This window comes from Macrotis lagotis, chromosome 1 (assembly GCF_037893015.1).
Source record: "Macrotis lagotis isolate mMagLag1 chromosome 1, bilby.v1.9.chrom.fasta, whole genome shotgun sequence".
Lineage (NCBI taxonomy): Eukaryota > Metazoa > Chordata > Mammalia > Peramelemorphia > Peramelidae > Macrotis > Macrotis lagotis.
In genome coordinates this window covers 303,844,350-303,862,510 of record NC_133658.1, presented here as the reverse complement: position 1 = coordinate 303,862,510, position 18,161 = coordinate 303,844,350, and the positions used below count along the sequence as shown (strand labels likewise).

Here is an 18,161-nt window from a genome sequence, read left to right as displayed (position 1 = left end):
ATAAGAAAAAAATTTAGTAGAAATAAATGTGAAGTCCTAATGCTTGAATTTTTAAAAAATCAACTTCCCAATTTCAATAGAGGGGTGGCATGCCTAATGTCAGTTTATCTGAAAAAAGTGGATTGCAAGTTTATTAAGAATGAACAATGTAATATTTCAGAGAAAAAATAAAACAAAATAGTTCTGTATTTCAAAAAAACAAAAGCAGGGTAGCCACAATGAAGAAGGGAATAATCTCAAATTCCTCTCCTTAGGGAAGCCCATACCTAGAATTTTAGGAAAGACATCCCACTCCAAGATCCAGTCATAATTGCCTTTCTTACTGTTTGTTCCCTTTTCTGGATACTTCATCTCCTGACTCTGCTTTTGTAATAACTTCAGACCTGGAATACTCTCTCTCTCTCCTCATCTCTGTCTTTAAGAATATGTTCAAGCCACCCTCCTGAAATAGGTCTTTCTAAGTAGCTTCAAGCTATTAATATCTTCTTTCAGATTTGTGATTTTTTGCTTCATTTCTTTCTTACCTAATCACTGAATGAGTGTTACCTTAGTGAAACAGCTCAGCTCAAAAAGACCAAGGTCTCCAGTACTGCATCTGGGCCATCTCCAGTTGTCCTGGTCTATATATCTGGTCATTGGACCCAGATGACCCTGGAGGAGAGAGTGAGGCTTCTGACTTTGCACAGCCTTCCCTCACTTAAATATCATTCACATGCTGGTCATGGCATCACCTCCCTGATGTCATGGTTTTCTCCCTCATTAGAGGGGCAGGGACTGTTTTACCATTTTCTTTGTCTTCTCATAGCGCATATAATAAGTATTTAATGAATGCTTACTGTTGACTGATTAAGCTCAAGAGCATTCAGAGCAGGGTGACCAGTGTGGTATGCTGTTGTTTTGGGAGTAGTTGAAAGATGTGGGGATAATTAGCCAGGAGATTTAGGTGGGGATATGATAACAGCCATCAACCATGGATATCTGACTTGTTCTGTTTGGTCTCATGGATTCAAACTACCATTAATTACTGGCTAGAAACTGAGGAGATGTAGATTTAGGCAGAACTCCCTGGATAATGATTAAGGTCTTCAGAAAGACCATAAATTTCCTGGACATAGTGTCAAGCAATATCTTTATCAGATTCATAAATTTTGAGCGGATGGGACCCGAGAGAGTCCAGCTTGTCAACCCTATTGTACAAAAGAGGAGACCAAGGCCCTCTCTGGGTCTCAGTTTCCATATTTGTAAAAACAAATAAGTTAGATTACACAAACCTTTAGGGCCACTCATTTCTAAATCTTAAAACTGGTTCAAAACTGGTTCCAGTGCCTTCTATTTGTTATTAGCAAGCTCCAGTGCTCTTTTTTAGATGCAGTGTGATCCAAAAAAGTTTGCATCATTCGAACTGAATGCCAAATGGAGTTCCAGAAAGGCCCAGTTGGGATTGGGACAAGGGTGGGAGACAGCGAGCCGGAAGGAAGGTCTGACTCTACCACTTTTAATGCGTGACCCTGCATCGCATTTCCCTTTCCAAATCTTGGGGTTCCTCTTTGCTTAAATGAAAATAATGACCGAGTTTACTGTCATACAAGGTTGCTTCTCAGTGCGTAAGCCTAAAAAACTGCACAGGACTAAATGCTGATAATGAAGGTTGGTTGATATTAGACCCCACACACACGTACATACACACACATACATACATACACACAGACACGCACATACACACGCACATACACACACGCACAGACGCACACAGGCCACACGCGCACACACACACATATACACATGCACAAACACGCACACAGACCACACACACACGCGCACACACACACACACACACACACACTTTTTTTAAGGTAATGGCCAATTCCCATGGGTGAGTTAGATAAGGGGGGGTGGGACAGCCGGGGCCTGGGGCGCCCCGCGCGGAGGCTCTTTGCGGACAGGACGCGTGCGGGGGGCCCTGGGGTCGTCGGCCGGTGCCCGCTGGCATCAGGAAGCGGGAAGCCCTGCGGGCTCGGCCGGGGCTGGACGGTGCCCCGCCCGGCCAGGGTGCAGGAGGCACGTGGTAAAGCCCCCGCTCCGCTCCGGCAGGGCCGGGGGCGCGCATGCCCAGCCGCGCCGGCCCGGCCCGACGTCTCCGGCAGGGTGGCAGCGCCGGCCGCGCTGGCCCGGGTCCGAGGCCGGGCCGTGACGTGGCGGCGGCGGCGCGTCCGGGGCGGGAGGTGCCCGGGTGTGAGTCGAGGGGCCGAGCGGGGTCCTGACGTGGCGGCTGGGCCGTGGGAAGGGGCGGGGCGGCGGCGCGGGGCGGGGCGGGGCGGGGCGGGGCGGGGCGGCCGCTGCGCTGTGCCGGCCCCCGGCCAGAGGGCGCCCCAGCCCCGGCCTGGCGGGGATCGGAGCGCGCCGGGGATGCCGCGCGGCGGCCCGCAGTCACCGCGCCGGGGATTGGGCCGGCGGAGCCGCCGATGCCCGATGGGCCGAGCCGGGGCCCCCGCGCCGCCCTGTCCGCCGCGCCGGAGCCCGGCCTGCAGAAGGAGGCGGGACAGGGCGCCTCCGCTCTCGGGCGGCCCGAGCCGTGCTCCGCGGCGGCCCCTGCCGCAGCCCGGCTGCGGCCCCGCCCACCGGGCCAATCAGCGGCTCGGGCACAAACATGCAAATGAGGCGCCTGTGCTCTCGGTGTGCCGCTCATTGGGGCTGGCGGGGCCGCGCTTGGGGAGCGAGCCGGGCCAATCAGGCGGGTGCGTGGCGGCGCGGGGGAGGCGGCGCCCCTTGCCTCCTCCCTCCTCGACCCCGCTCTGACAGGGGGGCCTGGCCGCGCCGCCGGTAAGTGCCGCCGCCGCCGCCTCCGCCGCCAACCGCTGCCAACCGCCGCCGGAGGGGAGCCCGGGCCCCCGCTCCACCGGTGGGGAGAGGCCGGCGGGCGGGGGGCGCGCGGGCCGGGCCGCTGGGGGGCGGGGGGGGTCTGGGGGGGCCCCCTCGGGGCCGGCCGGTCGCGTCGGTCTCCGCCGAGGTGGGGGGCCGGCGGCGGCGGCGGGGGGGGGGGGGGGGGCGGCTCCGTCATGGCGAACCGAGCGGCGGTGAGTACGTGCCGCCTCCGCCGCCGCCGCCCGGCTCGGGGGTCGGGGCCGGGCCCAGGCCGCCCCCCCCCCCCCCGCGGAGGGAGGGCCCTGCCCGAGGGGGTGTGGAAGGGGCGAGGCCGGAGGCGGCGAGGGTCCGCGGCACGTGCGGCGCCGGGCCCGGGCCTCCCGGGCTGTCATGGCTGCTCCCTGCCCTCTGGCCCGAGCGGGCCAGCCGCCGCCGTGCCTGTTGCACGGGCGCGTGTGAGTGTGAGTGTGTGCCAGGGTGAGACTGGGCACGGGGGGCGGCTGCCCGGCGCGGCGGGGCGGGGGCTGGGCATGCGGCTGCTCGGCCTCCCGCCGGGACCGCCCTCGGCTCTCAGCCCCTGCCCTGCCCGGGCTCCCCCACCCCCAGCCGGGCCCCGGGGCCCCGGGCCTGCCGTGCTTCCCCGGACTCTGACCGCGGGGTTTCCTCCTGCGTGATGCTCCGCCCCAGCCTCCCCGACCCTCCCCTGTGGCGGCTCTCTCTGGGTCTTTGATGCCAGTCGCGTGGCCAGGTTTCCTCTCATCCTGCTCTCTGCGTGCTTGCTTGCAGCTACTTCGTGGCATTTCAGTAAAGGATGTAGTGGATGATTCCATGACATCTCTCCAACTCCAAAATCTGGTATCTTACTAACCAATGAGCCTTTTCCTCAGCTGCAGGTCAGGCTTGGTTGTTTTTGTTTTTGGTTTGTTTTTGTTTTGCTTTTTTTAAATAAAACTTTTCATCATGAAACCATGTAGAGGAGAATAAAAGTTATTTGAGACATGCTGTTAACACTTGTTACACACAATTACTTTCATAGAGGCCTTGAATATGACAACTCCCCATTACTCAACAGATACAACTCACCTTCACCTTGTACCCCTTTCAACATCAAATCTTAGCTTTGTTAATAAAATTATAGATTTTCTGAATTTAGTTTGCTAATCTCTAAATAGTGCTACATTCACATTTTTACCATTTAGCCATAATTTATTATCCCAGGTTTGATTAGCCTTGTATGTCATATTGCAGACAAAAAGCAGTTTATCTTATCCTATATTGCTTTCTAGTTATCCCTTATTTAAAGGAGAACCGATATAGGCAAACATAAGATTATTGCTCTATACTTGTAAAAGACTTCAGAAAATATGTGGTCTAGGTCCCTCACCTTAGTGATAAGAAAATTGAAGACCTAGGGAAGTTAAATGATTTTTCCAAGATCACAGTGGTAAAAAGCCTTAGACATAGGATATGAACCTAAATCCTTTAAATCAACAGGCATACTAGTAGTACTCTTTCCAGTCTACCATACTGACTCAAATCATTACAAAGGGATTTTTGGTAGAGAATATATAAACTCAAATGATGAACTTAATCTGATGTTCACTTGACAGAAATATTAATATCTGTACACAAAAACCAAGCATAATGCTTTCTAGCAGTAGATGTTTCATAAATATTTGTTGAGTGAATATGAAAAGTGCATTGTATTAGTTGTCAGTTCACCTGGATTTCATCACACTACCTGGGTGACCTTTGGCAAATCACTTCACCTCTGAGGGTTCAGGTTCCACTGTAAAGTAAGGTAGTGTGATTAGACAGTCTTGTAAGATCCCTTCCATCTCTCCAACTTATGTGATTCAGACACACCTGTTGCTAAAGCAAGGTACAACTATACTACATATTTACCAATATATTTCTTATTTTACTATTTTTAAAGTAATTACATGTTAAACAGAGAATGCAATAAGTTATTAGCAAATTTCTGCCTTGAGAGCTTTATACTCTGAATTACAGATTTCATAAAACTGGCATAGTAGTCACTCTGACTGTTAGCTTTCTAATCTATCCCCACGTATTTTCATGGATAACGAGTTTTTAGCAAGAACTCATAAGTTAAGAATTGATAAAAGAGAGGACACACACACACACACACACACACACACACACACACACACACACACTCAACAAGGGAAAACGTGCTTATGGGTTGGTTTAGGGAAATAAAAAGGAAAAAATGAGGCAGAGAGAGACAGTACATGAAAAACTATCAGAAAATTGGGGTCTTAGTCCCAGTTCTGACATATATCTGTATCACTTGCAATTCAACAGAAAACAAATTTAATGGACCTTAAAGCAAGGGGCTTCAGTTTCTTCATAGCACAAAAGTTTAGTAGGGTGGTCTGAACTAGAGCAGGGCTGTTCAAATCTTACTTTTAAAAGATTTTGTTGAATATATTTTGATTTGCCATTTTAGTGAGAGCTCTGCTGTAACTTCAATTTACTAAAACACTTATCCAACCCAATTGCCCTGTGAGTTGCATGGGGGGTGCATTTTGGACTGCCCTGAACTAGTGCATCTCTTAAGGCCTTCTACAACAGTAAAATTGTGGTTCTAAGTATCTGTAAGGTAGAAATGAAAAGAGTCTTAGGAATTCAGAAAAAAAGTTTGAATTTTATAAGGAAGGACAAAATAAAGTTTTTAAATAGATAATGTTATAGATATGGAGAATGAAGGACTTTAAATAGCATAATTGGAAATGTACAGGTGAAAAAGCACAGTAGAATCATTGTCAAAAATCATTGAAAAAGGTTTTAGTAGTGAAATGAAGACTTTAGAAATGTTAAGGTTAAGAGGTCTGATGAAATTTGAAAGATGGGGAAAGAACAGGGAGAATATTGGTACTATAATCAGAAAAATTACTGGGCAGGTTGGGACATTTTAGTCTACTTTTTAAAATATATTAGGTACTTGTTTTTATACCACATTTCTTAATTGTATTTTCCTCCATTTCATTTCCTATTATGTCTTTTTTATGCAGTTGACAGATCAATAAGGGAATGATAAACCTTGAAATCAATATGTGTGATAAGTTAGAGAAGGAAACAGTTATAATTACAGAGATTGGAGATGAGCAAGGAAAAAAATAAAATCTTGGGAAGCAGAGAGCAAATAATAAATTATATTGGAAATAGATAAACTTGGAAGAATTAGCAAGATAAGTAATTTTTGTGGTTAAGATCATTTAATTACAGAAAAAAATACACAAATGTAGTAAAGGGTAAAAAGTTGAATGCAATATTTAGTTTTCAGTTCAACAAACATTTATTAGGGCTAGAATTAAGTTGCCTTAAGTGAGAACCCATACTTTAAGATTTGAGTCTCTCTGATTTGACTTTTAAAAAAAGGCACTTAAGATTAATGAAAATAGTGATCACAAATTGACAATGTTTTCTCAACTATTAAAAGTTTCACATAGCCACCCTGGAATTGGTAACTCTGGAGGATTTCATTGGTGGTACAAGGATTGCTTTAATTCATAAATATAGAATGCTACATTCCATACAACTTTATAAAACTTTAACTCTTCTAGCTCTATTACTGCTTACCTCAGCTCCTGCCAATGAGTAAATGGAATGCTAGAAAATCCAGTCAGGTGACAAACTGGGCCTCCAGAGAACAGGAAACCCAAAGGGTCTGTGATTGTTTTCACCCCATCTTTCTGGATCTCCTCTAGCACTTTAACAGGTAATACTCATTACCTGACCTGTAGCAAAGATCAGACTAATGTTTAGGCAGAGGGAGTAGATGGGATTCAGGAGATATGTGACTCTCTACCATATTATAGGGAACCAATTTAGAAGTGCTGTTCTTTCTGTTTAAAGAAGTGTCATATTTTAGAAAGGAAGACAGAGCCTTTAGGCTTTCTAATACCTTTAAATGGAAAAGTAATATATTTTATTCTTGGAAGAAAACATTTTCTTTTGGCAGTTATGAAATGCATTTCTGGTTTTTGATAGGATACTTGATGAATATGTTTTCATTTTACATGTAAAATTAAATAAGCTCCCCCCCCAGTAAAAAAAATTCTCCTTAATAGTGTCATAATATATAGTTAGAAACTTTAAAAAACTACTGGTCTCAGTTATGTCCCTACCTATTCAGTTATTGATCTATATAGCCTGTTTGGATGCTACATTTTTTACTGAAGGCCTTTACCTAATGGAAGTTGCTTAGGTCATTCACTTGGTGTTATTTATGAAATAGCTTTTAGAAATAATGGTGTTTCCTATAACATAACTAGTTATTACTAGAGGAACATTTGTAAAGAGGTTGTTTTTTTTCCCTTGGAATTTTTTTTTAAGCTAGATGAGCTTTATTGAAAACTCTTGAAATTCGTCATTTAAAACATAATCATTTTACTCAAAGGGACAAGCAGGATTGATACTTGGGAAAAGTACTACCTTTTGAAAATACACAATTTTAATGTAACAAATTAAAAGAGAGAAAATACACAATTTTAATGTGTCACATTGAGTTTGGTCTATTTTGGTATTTGTATACAGTTTAACAGGTAAGTAAATTGATATATTTTTGTTCCCTTTAACTTTGTTAACTTTATTAGTTATCTTCTAGAAGTTGTCATAGATGTGTTATATAGTTGCTATATATGCACTTAAATGTGTATATGTATTTGTCTTTTTGGTTTAAATGCAATGTGGTAGAATGTATACAGTGTGAGCCTCTGAATAAGTTCTGCCTTTGACACATACTAGCTGTGGGACCCTGGACAAGCCATTATTACATCTGTCAGTTCCCAATGCACTCTCTAGAACCACTACTTTTAGGGTATTTACTGATCTGTGTTGGTGGTAGAAGTGACCATACTAGAATTTTCCTGTGCCAGTGAAATCATTAACCTAAATCATAAAGTTGATTGAAATAATTCTAGCTTATTTATGAGACTGGGGAGAGGGGGAGTGGAAAAATGGGCATAATAATTCCCTGACTGTAGTTTTAATATGTTTTTTACAAGGCAAATGGGGTTAAGTGGCTTGCCCAAGGCCACACGGCTAGGTAATTATTAAGTGTCTGAGGTCAGATTTGAACTCAGGGACTCCTGACTCCAGGGCCGGTGCTCTATCCACTGCGCCTCCTAGCCTCCCCCTGTATTTTTAATATTACAGTATTACTTATAATAATAATACTGACATTTACTTAGAACTTGATTTGTAAAGCATTTTATATACATTATTTCATTTGAGATGCATAAAAATTCTGTTGCCCAACTAATTGTCTATATTGGACAGATACTTCAAATTGATGGTACAAATCATCTTACCTCAGGAGAATTTTACATTGAGGATCATCTAGAGGTCAGGGGAGAGGTTAATTGTGGACATGAGTAGGGTGCTTCACATCATGACCAAGGAATGAAGAAAAAACAAACTGAAGGATGTTTTCAAAGAAATATACCAATGAAAAAGAAAATGGGTGTTAGACTGAGCATTAGTTATTCCTTTTAACATGAAGATATGTGCTCTGGTGCTTTGTTGAGAGAAACTGAGGAAGGTCCCTTGCATGTTAAGTAGCCCTTCTGAAGGAACTGGACCAGAGTCATTCAGAATGAGAAAGCATGAATCAGTTTCAGAATACAACATTGATGAGATAACAGATGCATTTAAGTAATGGTATTTATTACATTATTTTAAGATGTACATACATTACAACCACAAAACTGCAATCACAGGAACTGATTTTAGGACTGGGAAATGTTTCAGAAATAATATATTATTTTACAAAAGAAATTCCTAGAGAGGTTCTTAATATTATACCATCCCATTTCTTTATAATGATAGTATGTTCCGCAATAGATGTATGATCTTGTCAAATCTCTTTAACTTATCTGGGTTTTTGTTTCTTTTTCTATATGGAAGCTGTGAGGATAGTAGAAAGCTCATGAGCTCCATATTCAAAGGATCTGCTTTTTTAAAATGATATTTTCTTTTATTTTTCCAATTACATGTCATTAAAGTTTTTCAACGTTCATCCACATGGACATGCATATTTTTAAGTTACATTATTTTCTTCCAATGGTGAACAGACTTGTGAATATTGTACATACATATTTATGTTTAACATGTTAACAGATTAATTATTTTCAGTATGAGGAATTAGGATTCAGGGAAAAGAAAGAATTCCATGAGATAGGAAAGAAATACATAAGAGAAATTTTTTTTAAAAGTGAATGTTGGGTTGGCTAGGTGGCGCAGTGGATAGAGCACCGGCCCTGGAGTCAGGAGTACCTGAGTCCAAATCCAGCCTCAGATAACTTAATAATTACCTAGCCGTGTGGCCTTGGGCAAGCCACTTAACCCCATTTGCCTTGCAAAAACTTCAAAAAAAAAAGTGAATGTAGTGATCATTCAGATTCTATAGGAATTTTTTAAATTTTGTTTTTCTTCCTCTGGATGTGGATAGCATTGTCCATAACAGATCTCCCTGGATTATCCTAGCTCTCTGAACTGCTGAGAGGAGTTGCATCTATCAAGGTTGATCAACTCACAGTGTTGTTAATGTGTATAATATTTTCTTGGTTCTACTCCCTTTGCTCAGCGCCAGTTCCTGTAATTCATGCCATACTTCTCTAGAGTCTGGCCATTCAGGGTTTCTTACAGAACAAGAGTATTCCATATTTTTCATATACCAGATCTTGTTCAGCCATTTCTCAGTTGATGGGCATTCCTCAATTTCCAATTCTTTGCCAGTCCAAAAAGAGTTGCTATGGCTATTTTAGAACATGTGGGACCTTTTCCAATTTTTTTAATGATTTCTTCTGGATATAGGCCTAGTATTAGAATTGTTGGATCAAAGTGTATGATCAGTTTTATTGCTCTTTGGTATAGTTCCTTATTGCTCCCCAGAATGGTTGGATCAGATCACTACTCCACCAACAATGCAATAATGTCCCAATCCTCCCACAACTTCTCCAGCATTGATCAGTTTCCCTTTTGTCATCTTAGCCAATGATTTGGAACATTTTTTCATATGATTTTTTTTTTTATGGCTTTAATTTCTTCTTTTGAAAACTGTCTGTTCATAACCTTTGACCATTTATCAATTGGGGAATGACTTGTACCTTATAAATTTGATGCAGTTTTCTGTATATTTTAGAAATGAGACCTTTATCAGAACCCCTTGCTGTGAAAATTGTTTCCCAGTTTTCTGTTTTCTTCTAATTTTTGCAGCATTGGTTTTATTAGTATAAAACATTTTTAATTTAATATAATCAAAAACCAATCACTGCAATTTATTTTTAGGATTTTTTTTTTTTTGCAGGGCAGTGGGTTAAGTAGCTTGCCCAAGGCCCCACGGCTAGGTAATTAATAAGTATCTGAGGCCGGATTTGAACTTAGGTGCTCTTGACTCCAGGGCTTGTGTCCTATCCACTGCGCCACCTAGCCGCCCACACTTTGCAATTTATAATATACTCTATTTCTTGTTTGGTTATCCACTTCTCCCCTTTCCATAAATCAGACAGAGAAATTTCTTAGTCTCTTAATTGGTCTATTGTGTTGCACCTTATGTCTAAATCCCAGACCCGTTTTTGACCTTAGTTTGGATCTATGCCTAATTTTTGCCATACTATTTTCCAAATAATCTTTGTCAAATAGTGAATTCTTATCTCAGAAGCTAATGTCTTTGGGTTTGTCACACAGGAGATTACTGTAGTCGGTTACCACTGTTTCTTTTGATCCTATCCTAACCCACTGATCCATTACTCAATTTCTTAACCAGTACGAGGCAGTTTTTGATCTGCTTTTTAAAATTGACTTTGTTACTAAGTTTCTATGTGGTATTGATCAAGAAAGATACAGTTTTCTGTACTTCAGTTTCCTCATTTGAAAAATGAGGGCATTAGATAAGGTGACCTCTAAGATTCCTTCCCAGCTCTAAATCTCCCAGGGGCTTCCTAAAATTCTGTGTTTTTGAAGATCCTAGATTCACTTTTCTCTTCCAAAGTCCTATTCTGATGCTTCATCATAGTATGGAAGTGACTGGTTTTTCAAAGGCCATACCAATTAAGTGTTTGGGGCTACAAATTTGGAAAGATTTTAGATAAAAGCCTGGAAATGGACTGTATGTCTGCCACACGAGGATCAGCCTAGTTTGGAGCCTAGCTCCAAGTTGAAGCTCCATCACTAGGTTGGCTACAGAATATTGACATTTTTGGCTGAAACAGTTCTCCAAGTGTTGGGTGAATGGCTTTTGATCTGTGTGTGTGAAGGTAGGTATCTATGCTGGCCAGATTACAAATCTTTAAAATGTTAGAATTAAGATTCAGTTGTAGATGGGATTACTGGATTTCTTGAAGGACACAGTACTAGATACTTCATAAAGATCACAGTGACCATGTCCTGAGAAATTCATTAACTTTTTCTCAGTCCTCATTTGATATTTGACGATAATGACTGTTCATTCCTTTTTGAAACATACTTTCCTTGACTTCTCTAGTTTTATTTTAGTTTTTCTTTTTGAGTTCTGTGGAATATGACTGTCCTATTTTGAAGTCAATCACAAAGCTTAGAATGACATAATTTGAAGAACCTTAGCAATCTTGATCTTAAAATTAATGATTTTCTTTGCTAGAGGACAAGAATCATAGAAGGTGATAAGAAATGCAGAGAAATGATATTCATCATTAGAGAAGATATCCATTTAATGAAATAAGGATATTTCAGACTATCAAAATATGAAATCCTCTAGTCCAATCCCCTCATTTTTCAGATGAGGGAAATAGAGACATTGAGTGGTTAAATACCTTGCATAGTATCACACGCATATAATTGTAAACTTTTATCTGAATATTCCAATTAGTGTGTTGGAATTTTTTTTTAACTTGAAATCAGTAGCTGGTGCATTTTTATTTTATTTTTTAAATTCATTTTTGTTTTTGTTTTTTTGCCAAGGCAAAGGGGGGTTAAGTGACTTGGCCAGGATCACACAGCTAGGTAATTATTAAGTGTCTGAACTTAGGCCCTCCTGACTCCAGAGCTGGTGCTCTATCCACTGTGCCACCTAGCTGCCCTTGAAGCATTTTTAGTAGTAATTTAGTGGCATTTTCATTCAGGAAATTTTCAAATTCTGTTTCAAAATCTTATGTTGGGGAGAGGGGCTCTACATTTTCATTAAGGTTTAAATGGTGGTAATTTATTTGAAAATTTTGTAATTATGTCTCATGTTGATATTCTCCAGAAGTGGAAAAATGTTCCTGATGGGTTCCCCTTCACTCAATTGAACTCTCATTGTGGATTCCTTTCCTCTTAACTGGAATGTAGTTGAAAGGAATGGCTACAAATAGAAATCATTTTTAGTTCATAGTTGAGTATTCATATTGTGCTAGATTAAGTACAGGAGAATAGAAAAAAACTGTTGGGCTTGTTGATTTTTTTAACACATTAGTCATAATATTGTCTTGTTAGGTAGTTTAGTTTATAAAGGGCATATAATATTTCCCTTTATAGTTAATTGTTTTAGTGTTCTTGAAGGAGATGGAAATGAAGGAAATACTTTAAGGTAAAGGAGATTAACAGATGTGGAATATGTTGAAATTATAGTATTTTATAGCTGGAAGAAATCTTAAGAGATCATTTAGGACAACTTCATTCTCCTGTTTCTCTAACATCTAACATAAAGTCATTTTACATAGATTCTTGATAAATTCTCTTGGTTTTAATAGAATTATATTTAAGAAACAGTCTTGAGTGAGTTTAGGCAATTTACCCAAGGTTGAGTAGTTTGTGATAGGTCTGAATACAGTATTTCCCCATGTATAAGACACACCTTAATTTTAGGGCTCAAAATTTGAAAAAAATATTATATAAAGTTATTGAACTAAAATTTTATTCATTATGAAATTCAAGGACCTTTCAGGCATTATTTGGGCAAGTCTGGTACATGGGTGCATGCTTAGCATTCCATTTCATGAACTTGAAGCACCAATTGTGTCCTCCTTTGAAATCAGGAACTTCTTTTTCATCAGCTGTTCTTCTTGCCTCATGCTGAGCCATCTTTGTGGACACAGGAATTCCAATTGCTCTTTGCTCCTCAATCCATATTTTCGCTTCTCTAAATCAGGCCATTTTTGCTGACTTGCCTCTTTTGGCTTTCTTCTCCTGTGGTATTTTCAGCTTCTTCCTGTAGCTGTCTCGGATTTTTTTCTCAGTTGGAGGAGGACCAAACTGACATTCAGCAGCATGATTTCCATTCACTTTTGCAAACTGGATCACTTTGAACTTGAATTCAGCTTCATATGAAAATCTTTGCTGAGCTGTTTCTGGGCATAATGTGGCAAAACACAACCTGATATGATGGTAACAAATGTGAAACAATGAGCACAAAGACTGCAAGCCCTAAAAATGGGAAATGCAAGTAAAAAAAAATCTACAACAAAGAATGCAAAAATAAGCTCTAAAAAGCTAGTAATGCAAGTAAAAGAAATCTACAATCACCATATAAGACGATACTAGTTTTTAGACCCCAGTTTTTTTGAAAAAAGGTGCATCTTGTACATGGAGAAATACTTTCATATTATACTGTTTTTCTAATGCTAGGCTATCATAGGATCCTATAAAAGAATATTTTAAAAAGTATGAAAAGGGTATAATAAAGATCTGTATTATCTCTGAGTTGAATTGGGTGGATCACAAAAGACAATTTACTCAGGTGCTTCCATAGCAGTGATCCAGGTTTCTACTTTCTGGCTACTTTACAAGTTCAAGTCCTTTAGAGACTACCAAAGTATTAGGTAATTTTATTAACATGATTGACAGTGATTTTCTTGCTACTATTTAGAATTGGTTTTATAGCATAGAATATTAAGACAAAAAAATTGAGATTAATTTTCTTTCAGAAATCACTTCACTATAGGATCATATCCTCATTGCACACAGTAGGATCTTAAGCGTTTGAATGAATGAAATTGTTATTGTGTGAAGTAAGTCTAGAAGTACACAAGAAATGAATAAAAATTTCAAAAGAGGCTGGGAAACTGAAGTTAGTATGAAATTGTGGTGGATCCAAGTCTATACTATTATTTTTTCTCTGTTCCCAGAGACTTGAGGGTGGGAGTAGAAATAGTAGACAAGTCTGCTGTCTGAGTCAGGGTTGAGAGTTTACTTGATTGTCTAAATGGAAGGCTTAGGAGACTAAGAGTTTTTGGTAGGAAAGGTGGTGAAAAAGCTAGAAGGAGAACATGGTAAAGTGGAAGGAAGTGATTGTAGATCCAGTGAATTCAGAGAAAAGGAACAGTATATTAAATAAAGAATGAGAAAGCTGAAGGATGGGAATGTTGTACAAGTGGAATTGAATTTAGGATCTTGGAAGAAAAACAGTGCTTTATGATAATGCTATTTGATGAATGCCCTATGGAATAGAAATGGAGATCGATGGAGTCAAGGAGGGCAAGGCAAAGTTTGAAAATTTTGTTCCTCTTCTAGTTTTGTAAACTGTGAGTCATCTCTATGTTATTCTTCCCATGAAGCTTTGGGCTTTCACTTGTAACATCATCATTGTAATGTGCAATTTTATGCTGTACTTCACAAATTTTTTAATTGTGCCACCTGTTATTACTCTTTCTTGAAAGCTTTAAGTCTTCACTGTAGCACCTTTGTTATAGCATGAACTTTGACTCCTATCATCTATGAAGAGAAGATCATCACTGGACACAACTTAAAGTTGGAGAAATATTTAATTTGTTGATTTTTTTTGATCTCTCTATCTTCCCCTCTGTCTAAAAATATGTTTTAAGTTTTTCTTCTTACCTCAGGAATTCTTTGTCCAAACTCCTAATATTCTTTCTTTGTACTCTAGAACAAAAGAACTTTTAAAATCTTGAATGTGAATAATCTACATTCACTACTCAGCCCTTTACTCCTTGTCATTTATCTTGCATTTTACAAAATTAGTTTGCTTAAAAATTACTAATGTCCTGATTGTCAAATCCAGTGACTTTTTTTCTCAGTTCCTATCCTCCCAAGGCCTTTTTGGAACATTTGAAACCTTTTTCTTGAAATTTTCTCCTTCCTTATCTTATGTGAGATAGGCACCATCCATCCTTGTTCTCCTTCTATTTCTTATCTCTGTTTCCTTATTTATTGCAAATTCCTAAATGTAGATATTCCTCAAAATTTTCTTTCTATATTCTTTTTTTGGTGATCACATTTACTTCCATAGTTTCAATTAACATATATTATGTCATATTATGGTTATTATATTATATATATATATATATATATATAATTTCTAAAGCTGAATCTTTAGCTCTCTATTCAAGTTCAAGCATCATTTATGCTTTTTTTCAACTGTTTGCTGAACACCTCTCATCAATATAATGGAAAGAGTACCAAATCTGAAACTGGAAGACTTGTGTTCAAATCTTTATTGTCAATTAACTTGGGCAACTTGATTAACCTTTCCATGTCTAAATTCCCTTTTATATGAAATGAGAGGATTGGACTAAATGTTAGATCATTAAAATCCCTTCTGGTTCTAACTCTCTTAAGTTAGTAATTCCAATGATATTTCAAATTCAATCCATCCAAACGTAATATGATATTTTTCTTGAATCTTTTTCACCTCTGACTTCACTGTCATGAACGAGTAAAGCTAAGATCCCAGAGAATAGCAGTGTCTTTAGAATACAAGTCCTGTTTCCAGTCTTGTCCTGATAACAATCATCCACAACAAGGGACTGAACATCCCTGTCATCACCACCATTAGATGCCACCAGTGAAGCAGGCAAGCCAGCCTAGCTGAAGCAGCAAGGTATCCTGAGGGAGAGATAAGAGGTGGCATGTAATAATTAGGTGAGTTAGTGTACTATCTTTACCACTTACTCTTGGATATACATATTATTATTATATATGCATATTATTATATGCATATTATTATTATATTTCTTAAAAGCCAGATTAAATTGAGAAACAAAAGCATGATGATAATGATGGTACTACTCCTTTGGATTAGTACAACAGCTTTCTTCAATAGAATTTAATAAAGATTTTAAATTTAGTAAACTTTCAGAAGGTTTGATACCACTTACTACAAAATTATTCAACTTTTCCCTTATATGGGAGATTTTTGGTCTTTTTCTTTGTTGGATTTTTTTTTCCTGAATAGAGTTTTGAGACTTGGAACAATCTTTTATGTTGCATATGTTTTTAGAGAAGTTAAGACACTAGTCCAGGATCACTTGACTAGTTTGGGGTAAAGCCAGGAATAAAAACCTTCATTACCTGAGAGGGAGGAAATGACACTTATTTATTTATTTAGTATATTTAGTAATGAAAGTAATTTTTGAACATTCTGAGGAATTTTTTTTATAATGTCTTTAATATTTAAAAATAACTTAAGTAAAAAAGTTCTTTATGTTTAGAGGAAAAAAAGCTCTGGGCCAGAAATTGAGATTTCCTACCAAAAAAACTCTGCTTCTTATAAACTATTCGATCTGAGATTGGCATTTCCAGGTACTTTTTTTTTTTTGCATTAGTTTAAGCAATCCATACTTACCAGTATCAGGATCGAATTGAGTGAAAAGTATGGAATATTTAGAAAATAGAATGGAATCCATTCCAGAGCAACTAAATGGATTTTCAACTAAATGGATTTTTCATCATTAAAAAGGGAATACTTTATGTCCCACATTCAAACTAATCAATAAGTTTTTTTAAGTGTCTACTGTGTGCCATTCACTATGCCATGCTAAGAATACAAATATATAAAACCAATACAAATACCTTAAATTCAAGGCATTTACATTCTAATCTCAAAAGCAGATCCATAACAAATACAAATGTTAGTCTTAAGCAGGATTTGAAATACTAGATAGTGAAACAATAATCCAAGTCATAGAATCCATGATGAATTTTAAAAAAAAGGATATAGATTTGAATGAGAACTTAAAATCAAATAAAATATCATTCCAGTTATGATTACAGGAAAGAATATGGGTAGGGAAACTGTATATCTTTTTAATTGCACATGGTACAAGAGATTCTTGTATGAACTCCAGGTGTTGGTGTGCATCTGTAGTCTAGGAGTTTGCATAACAAATTAAAAGCAGAAAGGCACAATTGGAAATAAATGTTCCTTTTAAGGACTCTGGGACAACTTCTACTTGTTCAACTCTTTTTGTTGTTGTTGTTTTGTTTTTTGAAAGTGACTTGCCCAAGGTCACACAGCTAGGTAATTAAGTGTCTGAGCTCACATTTGAACTTAGGTCCTCCTGACTCCAGGGCTGGTGCTCTATTCACTGCACCACCTAGCTGCCCTCTTGCTCAACTCTTGTTGCATGGAAGACCTAGTTAAAAGGTCAGCACTAAATAATAGAAATACTTAAAATCTGTTTCGTTGATTACCCTGTAACCTTGAAAGGGTCCACTCTAGGAAATGGAGACTTTATCAGAAGGGCTTTACCATCAGTTATATCATAGACTGCACAGAAAGTCCATGCCCTTAAATTTCTGTCAAGTCTAGATATGCAATAATTAATTTCAAACATGAATTTTATTACTGCCTTATTTTTGTACTATAGTCATTTTTTCCTTAGCCAGGGCCTTCTTTGTTAAAAAACAACAACAACAAAAAAGACAGTTAAAGACAATTGATATAGCCGTGACTTCTGACATTGTATATTGCATTCTTCATTTGAGAACTCCTTCCCTTTACTAACAGAAAAAAGATAGAGTTTACTTATCACCATTCCAGGACTGGGTTTGTTCATCACAGTTCATTAGATAATCATTTGCATTATTGTAAACTTTGTGGATATTGTTCTCTTAGTTCTACTTTATTCATTCAGCATCACTTTATTTTTTTTCTGAATTGTTCATATTAGTCATTTCTTAAATGTTTCCGTGGTTTGGTTTCATCAATGTGGGCATTCTTGCCCATTCTGTGCAACTAGTGTTTAGTACATAGTAGGCACTTAAATACTTGTTGATTAAAAATTTGCATTTAGAGCCACCAAAAGATGCCTTTCATGTGGATATTGATTATTTTTATAAAAATTTCATCTGAATGGGAGAATAGGCAAATAGAAGAAAGGGTTTGGAATACTCATTATGAAGACTGCAATAGCAAATCAATGAGGTGTAGAATTTTTTTGTTGCAATGAAGATCCTGTTGAGAGTGAATATATACTTTAGTGAATACAGTCAGCCTGGCTTTGTCATTTCTTCTAGATCAGTTCTGCATCATCTGAATGGGACTAAAGGAGGCAGTGATGGCAATAATTAAGGAG

The 18,161-nt window shown here is 39.1% G+C and overlaps 1 protein-coding gene across 8 annotated transcripts in view; it reads left to right on the top strand.

The window, feature by feature from the left end:
* The window catches only part of CHD9 (chromodomain helicase DNA binding protein 9), a 243,152-nt gene that overhangs the window by 29,774 nt on the left and 195,217 nt on the right, over nt 1-18,161 (top strand). For 7 of the 8 annotated variants that reach the window (XM_074211323.1, XM_074211320.1, XM_074211322.1 and 4 more), the window contains exon 1: nt 2,720-2,820. The exons of the other annotated variant lie outside the window; for it this stretch is intronic. The gene's annotated coding sequence lies outside the window, so the exon portion shown is untranslated. Of the gene's footprint in view, nt 1-2,719; nt 2,821-18,161 lie in introns of those variants that run through there. 8 annotated transcript variants of the gene reach the window in all.